General features: G+C 42.8%; 2 long non-coding RNA genes across 6 annotated transcripts in view; both read right to left on the bottom strand.

The window, feature by feature from the left end:
• LOC146396001 (uncharacterized) overlaps nucleotides 1-19,860 on the bottom strand; it is an 881,025-nt gene that overhangs the window by 786,648 nt on the left and 74,517 nt on the right. The gene's annotated exons all lie outside the window — the stretch shown is intronic.
• The window catches only part of LOC110257070 (uncharacterized), a 46,150-nt gene continuing 29,979 nt past the window's right edge, over nucleotides 3,690-19,860 (bottom strand). For 2 of the 5 annotated variants that reach the window (XR_014829818.1, XR_014829815.1), the window contains one exon: nucleotides 3,690-5,606. This is a non-coding gene — a long non-coding RNA (uncharacterized LOC110257070). Of the gene's footprint in view, nucleotides 5,607-12,341; nucleotides 12,472-14,475; nucleotides 14,661-15,148; nucleotides 15,364-17,790; nucleotides 17,927-19,860 lie in introns of those variants that run through there. The other 3 variants (XR_014829817.1, XR_014829819.1, XR_014829820.1) reach the window with 3 other exon arrangements.

The following is a 19,860-nucleotide window of genomic DNA, read 5'->3' as shown; positions in this document are numbered from 1 at the left end:
GGGGGTTTTGGTTTGCTTGTTAGATCCTCACACTGTCTCAAGATTTGCAGATACAGTCACACATCCTGGGTTCTGATTTCCCACACAGCTCATCTTCTGTCTCTTCACTTTGTCCCAGTGATGTGAGAAAATTAGAAATACACATGCTAACCTAATGCCTAAAATGGAACCCCCAAAAAGATAGAGAATGAGGTTGGAATGCATCCACCAGAGAAACGCCTCCTGGCAGGGAATTACCCGTTGTGTCTGCTCTACACAGGAACATCCGTAGCCCAATAAAGAGTTAAAGTCACACTTGTGGCTGCCACAGGTAGCCATTATTCTAATACCACTGCTTCTCCTGAATTAGTGTCAAGTATGTAAACCCAAATTTATATTAGCATAAATATTGAGGAATGTTTAACGCTGTGCTGTATTCTTGATTTATAGGAGGACAAAACAAAACAGATAAATCATTTTCCTTAAGTGCCATGGCAATACATCTTTAAATAACCAGCCCCTCAACTCCAAAGGCACTAGTTTCTCCTTTACCCACATTTGTAATTCTCATTAGTATCCAATGAGGGCTGTATCCACCAGGGAGAAATAAATCTGAATGGATACTTTGCACTCCAGATTTTCCAGAGAACAAAGCAGATCTCTTGACTTAATCATGGTCAAGTAGTGCCACTAAGGCAAGGAATATCAGAACATCAGAAATTCAGAATTAAACATTCATTAACATTGAGCTACATTAAATTCAGCAGTGGTGGAGATATTAAATGAATTCATTCTGTGCAGAAATGTTGCAGACTATGAGGAAAGAAAGACTATTTAAATGAAAGCCCATCTTTCTTGTCTGTCCTAGAAGTCTGATATTCAGATCCACCAGGAGTACATTGTTCTTTAAGAATTAAAAAGGAGAAGTAATTATCAATAATGTAGTCAACTTGTGTATGTCAGACAGATAAAGTCAAGCCACTTTTAAAAAATCAATGAGATACAGAATATGAATCTGTATTCTAATGGACAGGAACAAATAAAGAAGAGAAGCAGGCATAACCACAGTACTAGGCTCAAGGTTTTCAAGTCAGGTCCAAAATGTTCCTGCAAGATGCTTCTTAGCATCAAATATAAGGGTGGAAAAGGCTAAAAAGCCAGGTGCCAAAGTGGGTAAGCTTTTTACCAGCTAGGAGCCTTTTGTTAAATAAATATTCAGGAATTTCCTGAACAAGACATTAAACTTTTGATAGCTTAAAACTGGCTGTGGTGGGAGTACTAACACAATGGAAATCAGCAATGCTGCAAAACAGACTTCCCACCCACCCACCCACCTATACCTCCCAGCCTTCAGCCCTGTCCCCAGGGCCATTTTACAGCACACCACTGGGCAACTCCTAGGATGTGTCCAAAGATCTCTCAAGCCTGATTCCAAAGCCATAGACTTCTGCTCTCACACACTAATATGGAGTCAAAATAGTGCATTCGTTGTCAATTCGGTGAATAGGAGACTTCCCACTTGGTTTTAAAATGCATTGGGCAATGAAGATGCTGCCCAGTAAAAAAGATTCGGTAAAGAACTCTTGTCTGGTAAGAAGGACCCTGGCCTGGGAATCAGAAAAGTCATTTGACTCCCAGCTCAACCACTCACCAGCTGGGCAATTCACTACACTTTTCTGAGCGTTCCTTTCCTTCCTTGTCTGCATAATGGGAATAATAATACTTTCCCTGCCTATTTCACAAGATTGGGGGCGGGGGGGCGCGCGGGAGACAATGCGCATGAGACCATATTCTAAACTGGGAGGCACTGAAAAAAGATCAGGAAATCCACAAAATTAGCTGCATACTATATCTTGTCTTATTTTCTACCCCTTCCTCATAATTTACCCTCCATCATCAAAGACGACTCTATTCTTTGTGTGCTGGACCTGTGCTGTGATTCCCTAACTATCCTGTTAGTCTTGTGGGCAGGGATCACATCACCAGTCATCATCATCAATGATGTTACATCATCAATGCCTAGTACAGCCATACACACATGGCAGTCCCCCAAACTCACTTCTCAAGGGCCTCTTACTACCAGGAATGAATAACCAAGAGCTCTGCAGAACCACACAGAAATTAAAATTTCCACGGATTTTATTTATTTTATATCATTTTAGTCTCAGCATCTTTTTGGATTCCTCTGATTAAAAGTTTCCTTGGATTTGATCTTTGAACCATCTACAGACAGCTTCTATCTCAAATGACTCCTCTAAATTCACTGTTTCTTGAATTTCCCATGGCCCAAAATGCACCGATGCTTCCCAGTGTACCCTGAATATAGGTCTTATTCTAGTAAGCAGCAGAATAAAGATGCTACAGGTAATCAGGTTGATATTGATCTTGATACACTAATCCCTAGTCACTTTAGTTCCTGCAGTATTTCTTTGCACTTTTCATATTTTTATTTAAATTTTTACAACCCACAAAAAGGATCCTCTATGTTCTCCCTGTAGAATGGCACTGAGTAGTGAAGAACAAGTGTAGGATTTTGGACTCAACAGATCAAGGTTCAGAATCCCAACTTTACAGGTTAATAGTTTTGATGCTGGCAAGACGTTACCAGAATTCAGGTTCTTGTTCACACAGCCAAAGAATGAACTTTGCAAGCACACAGGCAGCAGGCAAGCAAAGTCTTTATTACAGGAAAGCAAATAGGTCCCAGTTATTATTCTGCTGCTGGGAGAGGGGAGAAGAGCCCCCCTCTTTATTGTCCTATAGGGGTTTTTTTCCCCTTAAAGATGGGGGTTACCAACATGGGGTCCAGAAAGATGTGGTTTTCTCCCATTGGCCTTGCCCAGTTACTGATATCAGTCCTTGTCCATTAGGAGTCTTAGGGGTGGAAATGTCCTGTAAGTCTCATGGTTTCTTTGCCCTTCTCTTCCCATAGACTGAGTCACAGGGGATTAGAGACTAATGTCCATCTGGGCGTAGGTACACTCCCCATAGTAAACAAGGCCTGTGGGGATGTTACTCCCTGGAGCCCTTAAGCCACAAATGTTAATCAATAGCCCTTTCAAAGAATGCATCAAAGCCCATGCTCCTACACTGACTACCTGAGTTATTACTCTGCCTCGGTTTTATGACCCAGTACAATTATTTCACCTCTTCGACCTTCAGATTTCTACTCTATGAAATGGGAACAATAAATTAGGTGAGATAAGGAATGTAAAAGAACCTAGCACAGTGCCAAGCGCAACACTCTCCCACACTCACCTCCCTCTCCTACCCCCCCGAGATGCTTTGAACCCGTACTGCAAACACTCAGAATACTCTAAGAAGAGACACAGTCTCATCTGCTTTTTAGCTTTCAGTTGGCAAGTGAGAACTAAGCTTTTAACTGGCTGGATTAATTGAGGTGAAGCATTGTCTGGTGCTGTTTGTGAACAGTTTAGAAACACTGCCTCTGACTGATCAAGTTTGAATTTGATCTTCCCAGTTGGGTTTTCTTCCTTCCTTCTTTCCTTCCTTCCAACCTTCCTTCCTTCCTTTCTTCTTCTTTTTTTATTTTTTTGGTTACTCATTAGGTCTACAAATATTTCTTGCATGCCTACAGGAGACAGGTATAGGTTTTGTGGGGCCCAAATTTGTAGGAGTTGAGAGATCCTCTTACGAAAAAAAGAATATATAAGACTGCAAATACAAAGAGTCAAGTACAAAAGCAAATCTTTTTAGAATGCAAAGAGAAGGGACCCTGAAGCTTAAGCTTTATTTACTTGACAGTAAAACTGAGTCTGAAACCCACCGCATGCCCGGCACTGTGTGAGGCTCTGGGGACACAGAGATGAATGCAATAGACAGAGTCCCTCACGTAGACCCAGCCGTCGTAATTTTCCACCAAGGCAGAGACTTTTCTTGCCTCCTCGGAGAGCTACCTGGTCCATGCCCTTCTCACAATTCAGTGTCCTTGAACACCAGCCCCCTTTCCTGTTTCTTCCCTGCATTGCACGAGAAAGAACTCAGGTTCTTCTATACCCAGGGGCTATCTGATCTCTCAGAAGACCCCCAGCTTCCCGTGGCTGTCGGTGGAGAGATTCCCAGAAAATTCTGCAGAATTTGAAGCCTCATTTACATCTGAAGGCCTGGGGTCCAAAAAGTGAAGCAATGTTCTCAAGGTAGAAAGACAGTTGTCACTGCCCAGGAGTAAAGCCAGGAGCCTGCTTTGGGCTTCAGCAGCACTTCGGTTTTGCCACATTGTCTCTCCCAGATTTGCTGTCCACGTGGGGAATAAGAAAAGGCAAAGAAACTTTATCCTTTGCTGGAGAGGAATTTCACTAAGCCAGTCCTCAATTCAGATTGCGGATAGTTGGTTTTCTTTGTTACCTTCTTGGCACAATAACTAATCAGCCTTTAAACTTCTGCAGTTGTCATTTGGGGTTGTGATGGTCATTTATGTCAGCTCTATCTAAAAAATACACTGAGGTCTAGGAAAGAGTTGCATCTTTATAGGTATTAGAAATAAATAAAAACTAGAACATAGCACCTGTGTTCTTTTTATTTTCAACTTTATTTTCTCTTTCTCGCTGAAGAACATGGTCCTGTGCATCTAAAGAGCTGGATTCGGTCTTACCAAATAATCATCCTTTTCTGGTCTGGGTTTAGGAGTTTGGCTGTGTGTAACTGCTGAATCTTTTATCTTAAAGTGACAAGGATTAGCCACTAGATACTCCTTGAAATATTCATCAATGTCCAACGCATGCAGAATATTGTTAAACATTTAGGACGATATAATCTTGCCTTTTCTTGAATTCCATCTTTTGATTAAATGGCACTGGTATTCAAGCAATAGAAACAATGATCCCTGAAAAAAGCATATACATAAGATAGGTATCGATTCTATTTTAGAGTTGTAGCAACCCACAACACTGCTGTGAAATGATCAAATTTAGTTTAGGAAGCCTTAAAGAATGAAGGCTGGGGAATTTATTGTACAATCACGTATTGCATCTTTGCAACAGCAGAGAAAAAGCATGTAGCAATTGCAGCTGAAAACATCAATGTAAATGTTATTATGCCTTCTCGGTTCTCAGTCATATTGGCTGCTGACATCTCTCAGTGTCGCTTGATTGTCAGCAGCAGAGACGGTCTGGTGTCTATTGGCTGGCCAGTGTCACCTGACCCCGCTGCCTGCACCCACGTAAATCACCCAGTGAACTGTTGTGTGAAATCATTCCTGCACCCTTTGGTGAATTTGTAGTGTGACAGCTCACACCAGAAATAGATCGGACGTCTCCAGGTCACACCTGCACTTCTGACAATCTATCCAGGAATCTGAGGTTCCTCTGTACCTCAGGACTCACATTCTTATTGTCTCTGATTCACACACCGGGTTACATGGCCTTTGCTCCGGCGCAGGCACATCATCTGCATCTTTCTTCAGGGAGCCTCTCTTTACATTTGCGCTATGTCTCTTCCCGAGCTTTCATGATGAACATTCTACAGCAGTGAGGACTGCCTGTCCGGTTGTTATTTACCCAGATCTGATAAAGAGCTTAGCAATGCTCTTCAGTCTTTGTGTTTGGATAATTTATGTGGTGAAGATGTAACAACATCAGAATTGGACCGACATTGAGACATCTTCTTACCTGCAAGAGAAAGATATTACAAACTGCATCCCCAAATCTCAATGTGAACAGCATTTTGCTTCACAGATTTCTTATTTTCTCAGTATATAATAACCTTTTCATATACTGATAGTGAGGGTGAAAAATAGTATAACCTTTACCAGGGACAATTTGGCACGATCCTAGAGGAAATAGTTGCGATGTATACCAAAATGCAGTTATACCAATGTTGAACCAGAGATGTTATAATAACAAAATAGCGACTTATAATTCTATGTATTTATAATAGTTATGTTATAGATATTTATACATTTTAATATGATAAAATTAAAATAATGGATAAAGGATAGATATGAAAATAACCTAGACGTCTGTTTAAACATGAACTACTCTGCTATAATTATTGAAATTTTTTGAGATTATGTTTATAAGTTTAACATACCTAGGTAAGCAAAATACCAAGCACAGAAAACAATGATTTTTGCTACCACCAATTTAAAATATATTTAGGGTAACAAACAAACACAAAAATAAATCAGGGTAAAAAAAGTCAAATGCTTGTGACACAAATATTGGAAAAAAAGTATTCGAAGAGCTTTTATCAATTGATTTAAGAAGATGGAGAAGACGAAGAAGATGCCAATAGAAAAACAGACAGGGAGCATAAACAGAAAATTCTTAGAAATCCAGGGGCCAATAGACAAATGAAAAGGTGCCCAGCTTCACCAATAATCAATGGAAAGCAAATGAATGCCATAATTAGATATTTTTCAGCAATTAGACTGGGGGAAAGACCAATAATATTCACTCGTGGCAAAGAAGTAAGGAAACTGGTAGTGAGAGTACAGATCCATACAGCACTTTTTGAGTGCATTTGGAAACATCTCAATAATACATATATGTATTATAACAGTATAATTATGCTTGCATTTATTATGTGCTTAGTGTGTGCTTGGGCTAAGGGCTTGTACAGTTATGTATATTAACTATTTCATCCTCACAACAGTCCGACAAGCAGTGCTGTGCACTCTGCCTTTCCAGAAGGCACGGTCTGCAGACTCCCGTGCTAAGGAGCCTCCCAGAGCTGGCAAAGCAGGCTCCCTTACTATGAGGCAGGACGTCAACTGTCCCCAGCTACACACGAGAAAACTAAGCCCTGGAGAGGTTATGTAACTTTCCTATGGTCAGCAGACAACAATCTCAAAAAGGGGTGGGGGGAGAAAAGAAAAGGAACAAAGCAAAAGCCTTGATTTGTAGTATTTGCCAATGTCTGTGGTGTAAATGCTTCCGCCATGACAAATTTCAAGCTACCAACATGAGGTCATGGAACTCAGAACCGGGAAGAGATGTGTGGTAAGTGCCAGCCTTAGAAAAAACAAGAGAGAAAGACATCCAGTGAACTCCATACCCAAAATCACCTCCGCACTGGAAATCACTGTCAGGTTCAAATGAATTCACACACTTTACACATATTCTTCTGCTTCCACTTATAATGCCAAAGGTCAGTCTATGCTTTTCATTCATGCAAATATGACGTGTTCTAACCATTGTAATTCTTAGAAAAATACAATGCACAACTGCACACCAGAAAAACAACCACCCAGCAAGGGGAAAAAAATTCAATAGCATTAGGATTGCTCAACAAACCCACAAAAGCCAGGAAATTCAAAGTGAAGTTTTACACTCCCTGCTTAACTCCACACTATTGTGAAAGAGAAATAAAAGGCACAATGGCGTGTGTTAGGGGTGCAATGTCAGCAGTAACAGCACTTCCAGGCTTTTATTGACTTGTGTCATAACCTTAGCGTTCTATAAACAGGGGATTTGGCTTAACACCTGGGACCTTTAAAAGAGAAATATCTTCTGGAAGCCTAGACTAGGGAAACCCAACGAGGGTTCCCAGTCTCTTCGGTATACACAGTAAATCATTACAGAGAGAGGAAACAGATAAAATTGTTGTTAAGATTACAGCCTTTCTGGCCTCTCGGGGAAATAAATAATTACAACAAAGAAATCCTATTTACTTATGAGACCAGAAGAGACTCCTGAGTAATCTGGTCTACCAGCTAATTATTAGACATCCTCGTGCAAAGCTGTGCATTTAGGGAATAAAAATCTTGCTCAGTGATACTTAAACATGTTAACAGTTTAATGTCTCTTTTCGTACCATTTGCCAGATACAGCAAGCTTCGCTTTGACTGTTCATTGTCTGAATAAATTGAAATTCCAGCCAATTCAAGGAGGACAGAAATATTTTGAGAGGTTTCAAAATAAGCACAATCTCATTGCCAGGTATGCAACCTGGACCTGTTTTTTTTTTAACCTTAGTCTTAAAAAAGGAAAAAGTTTATTAAGGAAGTTTAAAAAATGAGTCTCAATTCATTTCCAAGATGATGGAGCCAAGAAGTTCCTTCCTCTGAGGAAGCCCCAAGCCTCAGGTGGGGGATGTAGAAAAACCTTAAGGCTTCACCCCACCCACCCTGAAGGAAAGCCACCTATGCTTAAAAATCATGATGCAAGCCTGAGACTCTTTGGGGACCCTTAAGATTTGGCTGCTATATCTAAAGTCAAGCCAAGGGGTAATTTTAGGATCAAAGATTCTAGCAACAGAGAATAAAGTTCAGTGGAATAAACTATTTTCCTATCTTTGAAATCTGCACGTTAGTAAACTTCACTACTCAAAACTGCTCTTAAGTGATTAAATAATAAGCTACTCTAAGGCAAGTTCTTGCTGTGATCATTGGCTCTCAAAAGATATGTCATGAACAGAATAACAGTTACTAATTAAATTAAAGGGATTTTATTCTATTTTGAGGCTACTTTTTAAAAAATCAGATAATGGGTGTGGAATGGTATCAAACGCTTTGGGGCATCTTTGAAAAAGATCATACATATTTCCTTCTTGTAATTTATTAATAGATGAATAACATAGTAGATTTTATGTTAAACCATACATGTATTTCTGGAGTAAACATCAACCCACTCCCATGCCATTGGCCAGAACTTAGTAACATAACCATATAAAATGTAAAGGGGAGTTCCCATCATGGCACAGTGGTAAACAAATCCAACTAGGAACCATGAGGTTGTGGGTTCAATCCCTGGCCTTGCTCAGTGGGTTAAGGATCCAGTGTTTCCGTGAGCTGTGGTGTAGGTCACAGACGTGGCTCGGATCCTTCGTTGCTGTGGCTCTGGCGTAGGCCGGTGGCTACAGCTCCAATTTGACCCCTAACCTGGGAACCTCCATATGCTGCAGGAGCAGCCCTAGAAAAGGCAAAAAGACAAAAAATAAAAATAAATAAATAAAATGAAAAGGAGGCAGAGAAAGGTAGATATTTCACGTACTGAAAAAGAAAGGGAAATGGGTTTGGTGAATAGCTACCAGCCTCTGCCAACTCTGGACCTATAAGAACACAGGTTGCCACGGGAGGGGTTCCCAAATGAAAGGGACAGTTGCTTCCCTTCTTCTCCATTACATCCACAACTGAAAATAACCAAGAAATAGCAATAATCCAGAGTGAGTGAGTGGGGCTTAGTCAAACTTTCTTACTTCATGAGAATAAGATTATTCTTAGGCTGACATCTCAAGACTCTGTAATAGTATCAAGAAAGAAGGTCTATGCTTTTAATTCCTCTACAAACTGGGTAGGTATAAAGCATTACTTAGATGTATTATTATTGTTAGTTTTGTAACTGTAAAATGGTACCGATTTTTGCACATTTTTATGTCTGATAAATCAAGTATATAACCAGTACAGAAACCAAATGATGCCTTTTATTTTGAAATTGGAAAAAAGAGGCAAAGGTAAAGCAGCAAAACACTTAGCTGAAAAAGTGAGTAACCTATTTTTTAGACTTTGTAAAATTGCTACCATGAACTCAATGGATATTGGGTCCAAAGGTAAGTTCCATCTGGACGGGACTATGGTAGGATGGGATCTGGTGACTCTGCTCTGCCCAGGAACAATCGTGTGTTTGTCTTCTTCGGACAACAGAGGCTACTCAGTCAAGGAAAAAGGTCTTTCAATATAGAATGGTTGGTAACTTGCCTTGCCTTTCATGCATCAGCCTTAATCAGGTTGATCCACTAGATCTTACAGAGAGACATGACAAGGTCTGAGTGACCCTGTACAAGGTAAGACTGAAACCGTTGATTGTTACAGTCCCTAAACCATGGATACACTTCCAGCCAATTTATTTAGATCAAAACATATGACTGTGATATGGCTCAGGATTGCCAAAAAAAAAGTCAAGGTCATCTTATATTTTTGAATGAAGTATTTAAAGATTTTTGCATTTTTTAGAAGGCTGAAGGAAAGAAATATTCAAAAGTATGAAAAATATGAATGGCAAGTGAGTCACAAAGATGACTCTCAGCCAAGCATTTAGAGGCCTTCTTTGCCACTAAATCCCTCTCAAACTTTTCCTTCTCTTCTCAGTGTCCAAGGAAATCACCATAATGTCTGGACTCTCCCTGGTAGCTCCTCAACAACACTCCTAGTAGAGTTAGGAACTAAATAAGAATTGGGGTGTAGAGACCTTAACCCTTACGGCCAAAGTTGCCCACCCCGACAGTGAGGGAGCAGGTGCCGATCTCAAGCATTCTGACAGACCCCACAGCCATCCTCACCCAAACACAAGTGCCATCAGGCACTTGACCCTGGGATAGACCCCACCAAAAAGAGGCTCACGGGCTCATCATCTTCCCACCCTTAGTACAAATCCTAAGGCTCAGGCAGTCTTTCATTTCCTCCAGGACAACAATGGAATCTTTGTCTTATGAAGACCCTGGAAATCCTACGCTTCTTACATGAGCTCTTCAGATTCTAGGATTCCACCACTTCTCACCACTTTTACTGCCACCTCCCTGGTCCACCACCACCTTCCACCTGAATCACTGCAGTGACTTCCTAACTGATTCCCCCTGCCCTGCTCCCTCCCTTCTCTCCCCTACCATCTATTCTTAGCCAGACAGATTCATTTAAAACCAAAGCCAGATTGTGGCACCTCAATGCTCAAAGCTCTCCAGGTTAGCTAGCCATCAAACCCAAACCACACTGAGAAAGCACTTCACACCCACAAGGATGGCTATAAGCAAAAAAAAAAAAAAAAAAAAAAAAAAAAAAAAAAAAAAACAAAAAAAACAAAACAAAACAAAACAAAACAAAACAAAAAAAACAGACAATAATACATGTAGGTCAGGATGTGGAGAAATCAGAGCCTTCATACACTGCTGGTAGGAAGGTAAAGTGGTGCAGCCACTTGGGAAGACCATCTGGCAGTTCCTCAAAAGGTAAAACATAAGACTCAGCAACTTCAGGCCTAAGTGAGAAATACAGAAGAAACATTTCCACACCAAGACTGGCCCATGAATTTTCCTAGCAGCATTATTCATCATGTCTAAAAAGTAGAAACAACACAAATGTCCATCAACTAATGAATGGATAAATAAAAGTGATCTACACATACCATGGACCATTATTCAGCAGTAAAAAATAATGAATCCCTGGCCTCGCTCAGTGGGTTAAGGATCTGGCGTTGCCATGAGCTGTGGTGTATGTCACAGATGTGGCTCGGATCCCACACTGCTGTGGCTGCGGTGTAGGCTGGCAGCTGCAGCTCCAATTCGACCCCTAGCCTGGGAACTTGCATATGCCTCGGGTGCGACCCTAAGAAGAAAAAAAAAGTCATGAGGTACTGATTCAGACTACAACACTGATGAACCTTAAAAACATGATCAATAAAAGACGTTAGGCACAAAAGATCACATTTTATGTGATTCCATTTATACGAAATGTCCAGCACAGGCAAATCCACAGATGAATGAAGTAGATTAGTGGACATCTAGTGCAGAGGGGTTAAGGGGACGAGGAATGGCTGCTGGTGGCTATGGGATTTCTCGATGGGGAGACAAACATGTTCTAAACTCGATTATGGTGATAGTGCCACAACTCCAACATGCTAAAAGCCACTGAATTACATACTTTAAGTGGATGAACTCTATGATATGTGAATTATATCTCAATAATGCTGTTATTTCTTGAAACTCTCCAGGGCCAAGCACAGAACCTGGCACAGAATGGGTGCTTAATACATACTAGTTGAATGAATGGATTGAATGAATGAATGAATGAGAGTTTTTCATTTGTCAGTTAAATTAATACTATGGAGTGAGCAAGCAGAGTGCAGACAAGGAACTTAGGTCTTGCCTCAATAAACCATTCCTTGAGAGGCCTTCACTGAACCTCAGAATCTGGTCACTCCCCTTGGTCCAGGCTCCTCCAGTGCCTGCTCTTCTTCCTTGTCCCATTCATGTCACACGAATTACCTGTTCTGCATGAGGACAGAGGATGTAGCTGCATCCCAACACCCCCTGCACAGATATTGATGCCCAGTGAACACTTGGGAATCTTAGTGCCTGTATGTGAAATCAGACAATATTTATTTACACCCACTTCATGTCAGACAGCAGAGTAGATGCTATGGGGACTATAAAAAGATTAACGGGCTTCTGAATTGTTTGACTTTTTATCCCCACATATATTACTGTTGTAATGCTAAAATAAAATAATGTTTAGAAGTCTTTTAACGTTCTAAATCCTGGTTTCTTTTGAATATTTGGAAGAAAAAAACAGGATAACTAACTCAGAGGGTCTGCCATGGATACCTGATCACCATGGATATGAACATAAATAATTTGGGGACAAGCCATGGTGTGCTAAGTGGCAGAATGGGGTGTATTAGACATGAACTCACTTCCTGGTTTGATCCTTGGTTCAGCCACAAGTCATTCGTGTGTGTTCAGATGGGCAGCTGGCTGCTCAGAGCCTCAGTTTCCTCATCTGTCACTTGGGGATCTTGACACTATTCCTACTTCACAGGGCAGCTGTGAGGATAAAATGAGATAGATACCCGATGTAAATACTCTGCTACTTAGCAGGTGCAATATTAACGGTGGCACAAAGAAGGAGAGGTGGTCTCTACAGAGACGGGGCAAGGAGGTGACCCTTGCTCTGGGGCCTGCAGGAGGTTTGGTTAACCCCAAGGTCTCTGGAGTCAGACTGCCCAGGGTTCTAATCCTAGAGTGATGGGGAATTTGGGTGACTGACTTCTCAGCAGCCTTATTTTCTTTACCTGTTAAATGGAGAGATTAAAAGTCCCTGCCTTTGGAATGTGATGAGAATTCAGGAAAAAAACTGGAATGTTATCTGTCTTCAGACAGTGGGTCTCCCAGCAATGGTGGCTGTTACTCAAATTCTGGCCAGTAAGAGGAAACTGTGCCTGTGCTGAGCACTTTGCAAAATTGGTGAAAAGATAAGGTGCAAAACCACCTTCCAACCAGAGAGAGGCACACACATCATGATACCCTGTGAAAAAAGCACTAGGCTCCTAATAATAGTTCATTGTGGTCACATCGCACAACTGTCTTCTTTTTTTTTTTTTTTTTTGGTCTTTTTGCTATTTCTTTGGGCCGCTTCTGCGGCATATGGAGGTTCCCAGGCTAGGGGTCTAATCGGAGCTGTAGCCACTGGCCTACGCCAGAGCCACAGCAACGTGTGATCCGAGCCGCGTCTGCAACCTACACCACAGCTCACCGCAACGCCGGATCGTTAACCCACTGAGCAAGGGCAGGGACCGAACCCGCAACCGCATGGTTCCTAGTCGGATTCGTTAACCACTGCGCCACGACAGGAACTCCCCCACACAACTGTCTTCTAAGGGCTGTCACAGTTACTGAAGCCAAAGGCTTCCTTTCTGGAGCTGGTTGGAAAAGCCTTACAGAGAGCGTTAAAAATTGCTCTCTAACAATTTGGCATTCCCCACGTCTCCCTACGGTGGACTCTCAGAAACTCCACTAAAACATTGATCATTAAACAAATTATAGTTTTCCATGACAATAGTATCAAAGCTGCAGGCACTATTCACCAGGACACTGAAGATGTGCTTTAGGTTCCGGAAGGAGGGGAAACCATCAGTCTCTGCGATCAAGAACTTGCCTTTGACCTCATCTTAGTTGGAGGGTTTGGGTGCCACTTGATCAGCTTCTTATCTTTCCCATTATATATCCCCACATTAATTAAAGTATGACCTCCTCAGCTACCATGGTTCTCAAACATCTGCATGATGCAGAATGATCCAGAGAGCTTGTGAAAGCCCTGACTGCTGGGTCTTACCCCAGAATTTCTTGCTCAGGAGGTCCGGCATGAGGCACTAGCAATCACATTTTCATCAATTTCCAGGTGAAGTAATGCTGCTGGGCTAGAGACACACTTCGAGAACCAGTTACCTGCCCCAACGCACAGGCATTTGGAAAAAGAAATTGTTTAAGGCTGCCTTTCTTTTTAAAAGAATTCCGACAGTAGTAGAGCTACTTTCGGATAAAGTTCAATGCACACAGCTTAGGAAGTTTCTAAAGGGTGGACCTTCTGAGAGGCACTGAGTCAAGAGCTGATCGGTTGCAGCTGCTCTGATGAAATGTCCTATAATCAGCGGCTGCTTGTCTCCGCAGACCTCCCTTAGCACAAAGGGTTCCCAGCCCAGCTGCCTGCTCCCAGCTTCCTGGAGCAGACTGCAGCTGGCCCCACTTCCCTCTGCGAAGGGGACCCGTGGGTGTGGCGAGGATCTGAGCCCAGCGGACTTCCCCCCCCCCCCCGCCCCCACTTCCTCCCACCTCCTGATGTCAGCTCGCCTTGCCGGCCCTTGAGAGCAACTGCTGGAGGTTTGGTTGTCATGGTAACTGATCCTCCATCCACAGCGTGGTAGAGGAACCCGGGTGGAGGATTGATGGGTGGGCTACACCACTCCCCTTTCCCCAAATGATAAAAATGTTCACCACTGGGAAACCCTTCCTTTGGATTAAGCACTTTTCCATCCAAGAATCCCATCTTACCATGCAAACAGTCCTCAGGAGGAGCAGAGATTCCTTTATCACATGGAGACAGGTACCAGTCTCAGAGGAGAGATTACAGACCTCACCCATGAAGGGATGCTGATTGCAGCAACTTTGCCTCCCATACAACTCTTCTGAAGTCCCACTGAGGTACTCTCTGAGGTTGGGGAGGAGACTGACCCTGCCTGCAACAGACTGAGGTTGGGATCAGGAGCTCTCGCTACACATGGCAATGTTTTTAAAATGTTACGACCAAAAGCTGAAGACTAGGAATGGTCACCAAGCAACTTATCAGTCTGCCTGTGGTGGAACTATGGAGAAATGAAGAAATGTCCTTTGCAGTTGGAATCCTACTGAACAGCACAATCTGTTGATGTTCCAGGACAAATGCACCTTCATGTTTTTGTATTTTACTTTATATTTTATTTTACTATCATCTATTTTAAGATCTTGAATCAGGTTTTACATAAAAGGACTGAAGCCAGGATGTTTGGGAAATTAACAGATGATATTTAGCAAACATTTTGACGGGTCATAAAGAAACATCTGCAGCGGGTCTGAGACTAAGAGTTGTGTGTTGGGGAAAGGAGGCCTCTCTCCTGCAGCTGCATTAGGTTACTGGGTTGAGGGGAGCTGAGTTCAGAGCAGATGGTGGTGCAATTCAGGGACTTACCAGCAGGGGGAAACCTTTTGCAGTAAACTCTGTCCTTTTTTATAGCTTTGCTCCCTAGCAGCAGACTTCACAGATGATTGGCGTTTTGATTTCCCTAACCCTCTGCTTCCTCCTTCACAGCAGACACTCCCCTCTAGGAAGCTTTCCTCCCAGCTCTTATGAAAATGGACATTTTGATGAGAGGTGCCTCTTGTGGTGAGGATTAAAAGCAAAATCTGAAGAAGGAAGACAGTCAATGAAATTAAATAGATTACAAAGAAGGTTGACTATATACTCACAAAAGTTTAAAGATGGTCTCACTTGATTTTCACGCCTGACCCAAAGAGCATGAGGAATTCCTAGATTGTCTCATAAAAGTCAGAGTCAGTAGTGCACGTGGGCATCAGTGTAACACTGGCCTCCTGGTATTTCATCTCTCAAGGCTCAACTGTATTACTTGACAGACAGCCTGTGTTTGTGTAGAAAGCACCTCGTGTTCTCCCGGCAGTGCATAAATAATCACAATAAATAGTCCACTCATGAGCCAAAACAATTAGCCCTTTTATAAACAATCTTAAAACATCTTGGAAGTAACTAATACAGAAGTAGACCTCAGTGTCCTGCTCTCAAAACCAGGCTCCAGTATTGCCAGCCATTACTATTTAAACATTCTGAATAACGGATTTCTTTGTCACTTGAATAAAATTAGAAGGCTTAGTTCATTACACTCACACTTCACAGTTCTGGAGACACATTTGGGCAATATTCTCATTTTAAACTTGTTATGGATTTTGTATTTGATAGGTGCTTTTTCATTTTTCTTTTAAAGATTTTCTTGCTGGAGTCACTGTCTAGAAAGATTTCGCTGTTCACACTGGCTTTCTTCTGGGCCACATTTCAAAAGCCAGTTCACTCTGGAAGTTTTAAGTCATTTAAGTGGTAGCTGAGGTAGCGGGTCTGTCACACAGGGTAAACAGAGGCACAGAGAAATTTAATAACTTGTCAGAATCCTGGCAAATAACCCAGACAGGATTCAAACCCAAGAGGTGAGGAGCCAAATTCCACGTATTTAACCACCATGCTATGTAATGTTGATAAGGAAGAATCCTTAGCTGTATACAAACTCGGCTAGTAAATGGCTCTGTTAATTAAATGTGCTAACCTACATAAGGTATCCAGTCCTAGCCATGGCTCATAGTAGATGCTCAGTAAAAATCAGGGGTGGAGGAGAGATGTATACATGTAGACTGACCCTCAGTATTCATGGAGTGAAGTGGTTGAGAGCACTGAGTTAACAGAACTAGAATATTTCCAGCTCGTTCAATCACTATCTGGGTAGGCTTACTCAACCAACCTAATCACACTAAACTCAGTTTCCCCACCTGGAGATGATGCTCAAATCTCCCTCATAGAGTCGTGGTCAGGATAAATGAAAGAATACCCCTAAAACCTTATTACAGTGCCTGGCACAGGAGAAAAGGTTGCAATTCTTCCTTTCAGTTTCATTTATTTGTTTTTTGGTTTTGGGGTGGGTTTTTTTGTTTGTTTGTTTGTTTGTTTTGTTGGCTTTTTAGGGTTACACATGTGGCATATGGAAGTTCCCAGGCTAGGGGTCAAATCAGAGCTACAGCTGCCAGCCTAGGCCACAGCCGCAGCAACGTGGGATCCAAGCAGCATCTGCAAACTACACCACAGCTCACAGCAGTGCTGGATCCCTAACCCACTGAGCAAGGCCAGGGATTGAACCCACATCCTCATGGATTCTAGTCAGATGCATTTCCACTGAGCCACCTCGGGAACTCCTCAGTTTCATTTAGATTCAGTTTTATTTAAGGATTTAATCAGTCTATATTTTCATATAAGGGCAAATGTTTACCCAAATGTTGCCACAAAAAAAAAAAAAAAAAGGCCAATCAGGGAGCAAGTTCAAGCCTTTCGGGGGAGACACAGAAGTATTAGGTCATCAATATTGATTGAGGGTTTTGAAAGGAAAAAAGATTAAGAGAACTATTAGAAAATCAGTTAGGGACTGAAATTTGGTAAGGTTTACAGAGCTTCGAGTTCAATACTGCACTGTAGCCAATACTCTTTAATGTGCAAAAGAAGGCCGAAAACTCTGCCCTTAACAGGCCCAGAGGATAAAGAAACCAGAGAGAGGAGAAGCTCGGATGAGCCACACTCAGGGCCACAGAGAGAAAAGTAGGTCTTCTCCCACCTGCCCTCTCGTGGTCCAGCTCCTCCTCTCATTCCCAACTTCTCCTGGCCTGACTCCTCCTCACCACACCTCCTGGAGCAGCAGCTGAATGGTGAAAGAGCATCCTGAGTTGCATTTGCTGTCCAGGGGCTATGACAGGAGCCAGTGTCCTTGGTAAATGACCAGGGGGGGGGGATCAAGGCCTGAGGTGGAAGGAGAGTGGTTCCCCTAAAACTACCATAGATGTATAAGGGCCATAGGAGCGTGGCAGAATGGTTATCTTTGCTATAAGAAAAGGAGAATGATATTCAGTCCTAAGTGCTGTACTGGAGGCCAGTGCATGACCCATGACTGGTGATGCAGCACAGTCTAGGGTGTCATTCTAGTGGTCACATGACTTGCTGGGAAGTAGCACTTGCAAGATGTCTTCCTGAGAATCTCATGGATTCATAGGAAACTTTTAAGATTCTTTTTTTTTTTTTTTTTTTTTTTTTTTGTCTTTTTAGGGCCACACCTGAGGCACACGGAAGTTCCCAGGCTAGGGTCAAATCAGCCACAGCGACAGCAACGCCAGATCCGAGCTGCGTCTGCTACCTACACCACAGCTCATGGCAGTGCCGGATCCTTAACCCACTGATCGAGGCCAGGGATGAAACCCACATCCTCATGGATACTAGTCAGGTTCCTTATGGCTGAGCCACAGCGGGAACTCCCAAAGTAAGATTTTAATGTTGCTATTTCTTTGCCATTTCTTGATGGTTTCTTTCTCATGCAAACTAATGAGGATCACATCATTCCAAAATACATGTGTGAAGGAAAAGAAAAATTGCAAGACATCCTGGTACTGGCAGAAATTAGAATTAGTGAAAAATACCAGAACCCCCTAATAGCCTACACCCAATTCTGGAGACTCTGCTCTGTGACATGTGTCCCCACATTTCTACATCCTAGGAGACCCCAAAGGATAGTTGGGGAGCTTTTAGCAAAAACTCTTAAGAAATGAATCCCAAAAGAATTTCACTATACAATGTATTTGTGCTAAATAGCTCCCATTATGTGCTCAACACTGGGAGCTACAGAGAGGAATGAGGCATGGTTCTTGCCTTCAAGGAACTCGTGGTCTAGTTCCTCTCCCGCCCCCACCCCCCACCCCCGCCCCATGGGGGTTGGGGAGCCAAGGAGACCAGCTTTCCACAGTGTGAAGAAAGTAATAATGGAGGCTCAATAAGGGTGCTGTGGGGACCAGAGGGGAGCTCAGAGAGGGGGACCTCACTTAATCGAGGCTGCCCCAGAAGAAAGCTTTGCAAGGCCTCTGACCCTTAACAAACCCAGCACCCCCACAGCAGGAAAGGAAAGGGGGGATTCTAGGCATCAGGGACTGGCCACAGCATGCAGCTCCAGGGTCAGGTGCAAACTGCAAGGAACAGAGCTTATTCATGGATAGACCATGAGAGATGACCCTAGAAGGTAAAAAGGGTCAGCGTGGGAAAGGTCCCACAGGCCATGCTAAGGAATGAGAATTTGGGAGTTCCCTGGTGGCCTAGTGATTAAGGATTTGGTATTGTCACTGCTGTGGCACAAGGTCAGTCCCTGGCCAGGGAACTTCTGCATGCTGCTGGATAGCCAAGAAAAAAAAGAATGAGAATTTTTCAATCTTGGCAAAAGGAAACTAGTAAGGAATAAGTTGGAGATTGGTAGAATCACATTTAAAACTTAGAAAAATGTTTCCTGGGGGAGTAGAGTATTGTCAAGGGTTGGTCTGTGAAAAGGTCATGACCTGGGCTTGCTCTCTGAGTCCTTTCCAAAAGTGAGTACTCATTGTACATTAAGCAGAAGTCCTGACAGTTCAAGCTGGGAGAAGCCCATAGCTCCAACCCTAACCCCTCCTATCCCTGGTAGATTAAGCAGGGCAACAGATTACCTGTGGCTCCTCCCACTAGGAACTGGAGTCCTTTTCCTACCCCTTGAATCAAGACTAGCCTTGTGATTCACTTTGACCAACAGCATGTGGCAGAAGTGACTTAGGGAGAGGTCAAGCCCTGGCCTCAAGAGATTTTTGTAGCTTCTACCTTCACCTCTAGGGTGACCACTCTTGCCATATAAGAAAGCCCAGACGAGCCTCCTTGAGGTCGAGAGATCCAAATGGGGAGAGAGGCCCAAGAGCAAGCCATTCCAGCAATTCCCTCGTATGAATGAGACCGTCCCCAACTAGCCAGCCTCCAACCCACCACCAACCAACTGCAGCCACACAAGTGGCCCCAGGTAAGACAGGGAGAGGAACCATCTAGCTGAACCCAGTGCAAATTACAAAATCAAGTTCATGGCTGTTGTTTTACACGACCTTGTCTTAGGGCGGTTAGGTACAGAATGATAGATAACTGGGCCTCTTCTGTACTCTAATTCCTGAAAACTGGCACTGCCACCACTAGCTGTCCAGAGCTTGACTGGAATTAATACTGTCTGATGGGTAAATATACTTCACATACCTTATAGAGAAAAGGTTTCTGCTGGGATTGTCTGAGCATCCTTCCCTCCAGAG

This window comes from Sus scrofa, chromosome 15 (genome assembly GCF_054392235.1).
Source record: "Sus scrofa isolate SSC_HxYL_T2T_F1_AM1 chromosome 15, Sscrofa_HxYL_maternal_Yorkshire_Landrace_v2.0, whole genome shotgun sequence".
NCBI classification, from domain to species: domain Eukaryota; kingdom Metazoa; phylum Chordata; class Mammalia; order Artiodactyla; family Suidae; genus Sus; species Sus scrofa.
The sequence above is the reverse complement of the archived record's forward strand: the minus strand, read 5'-3'. Positions and strand labels throughout refer to the sequence as shown.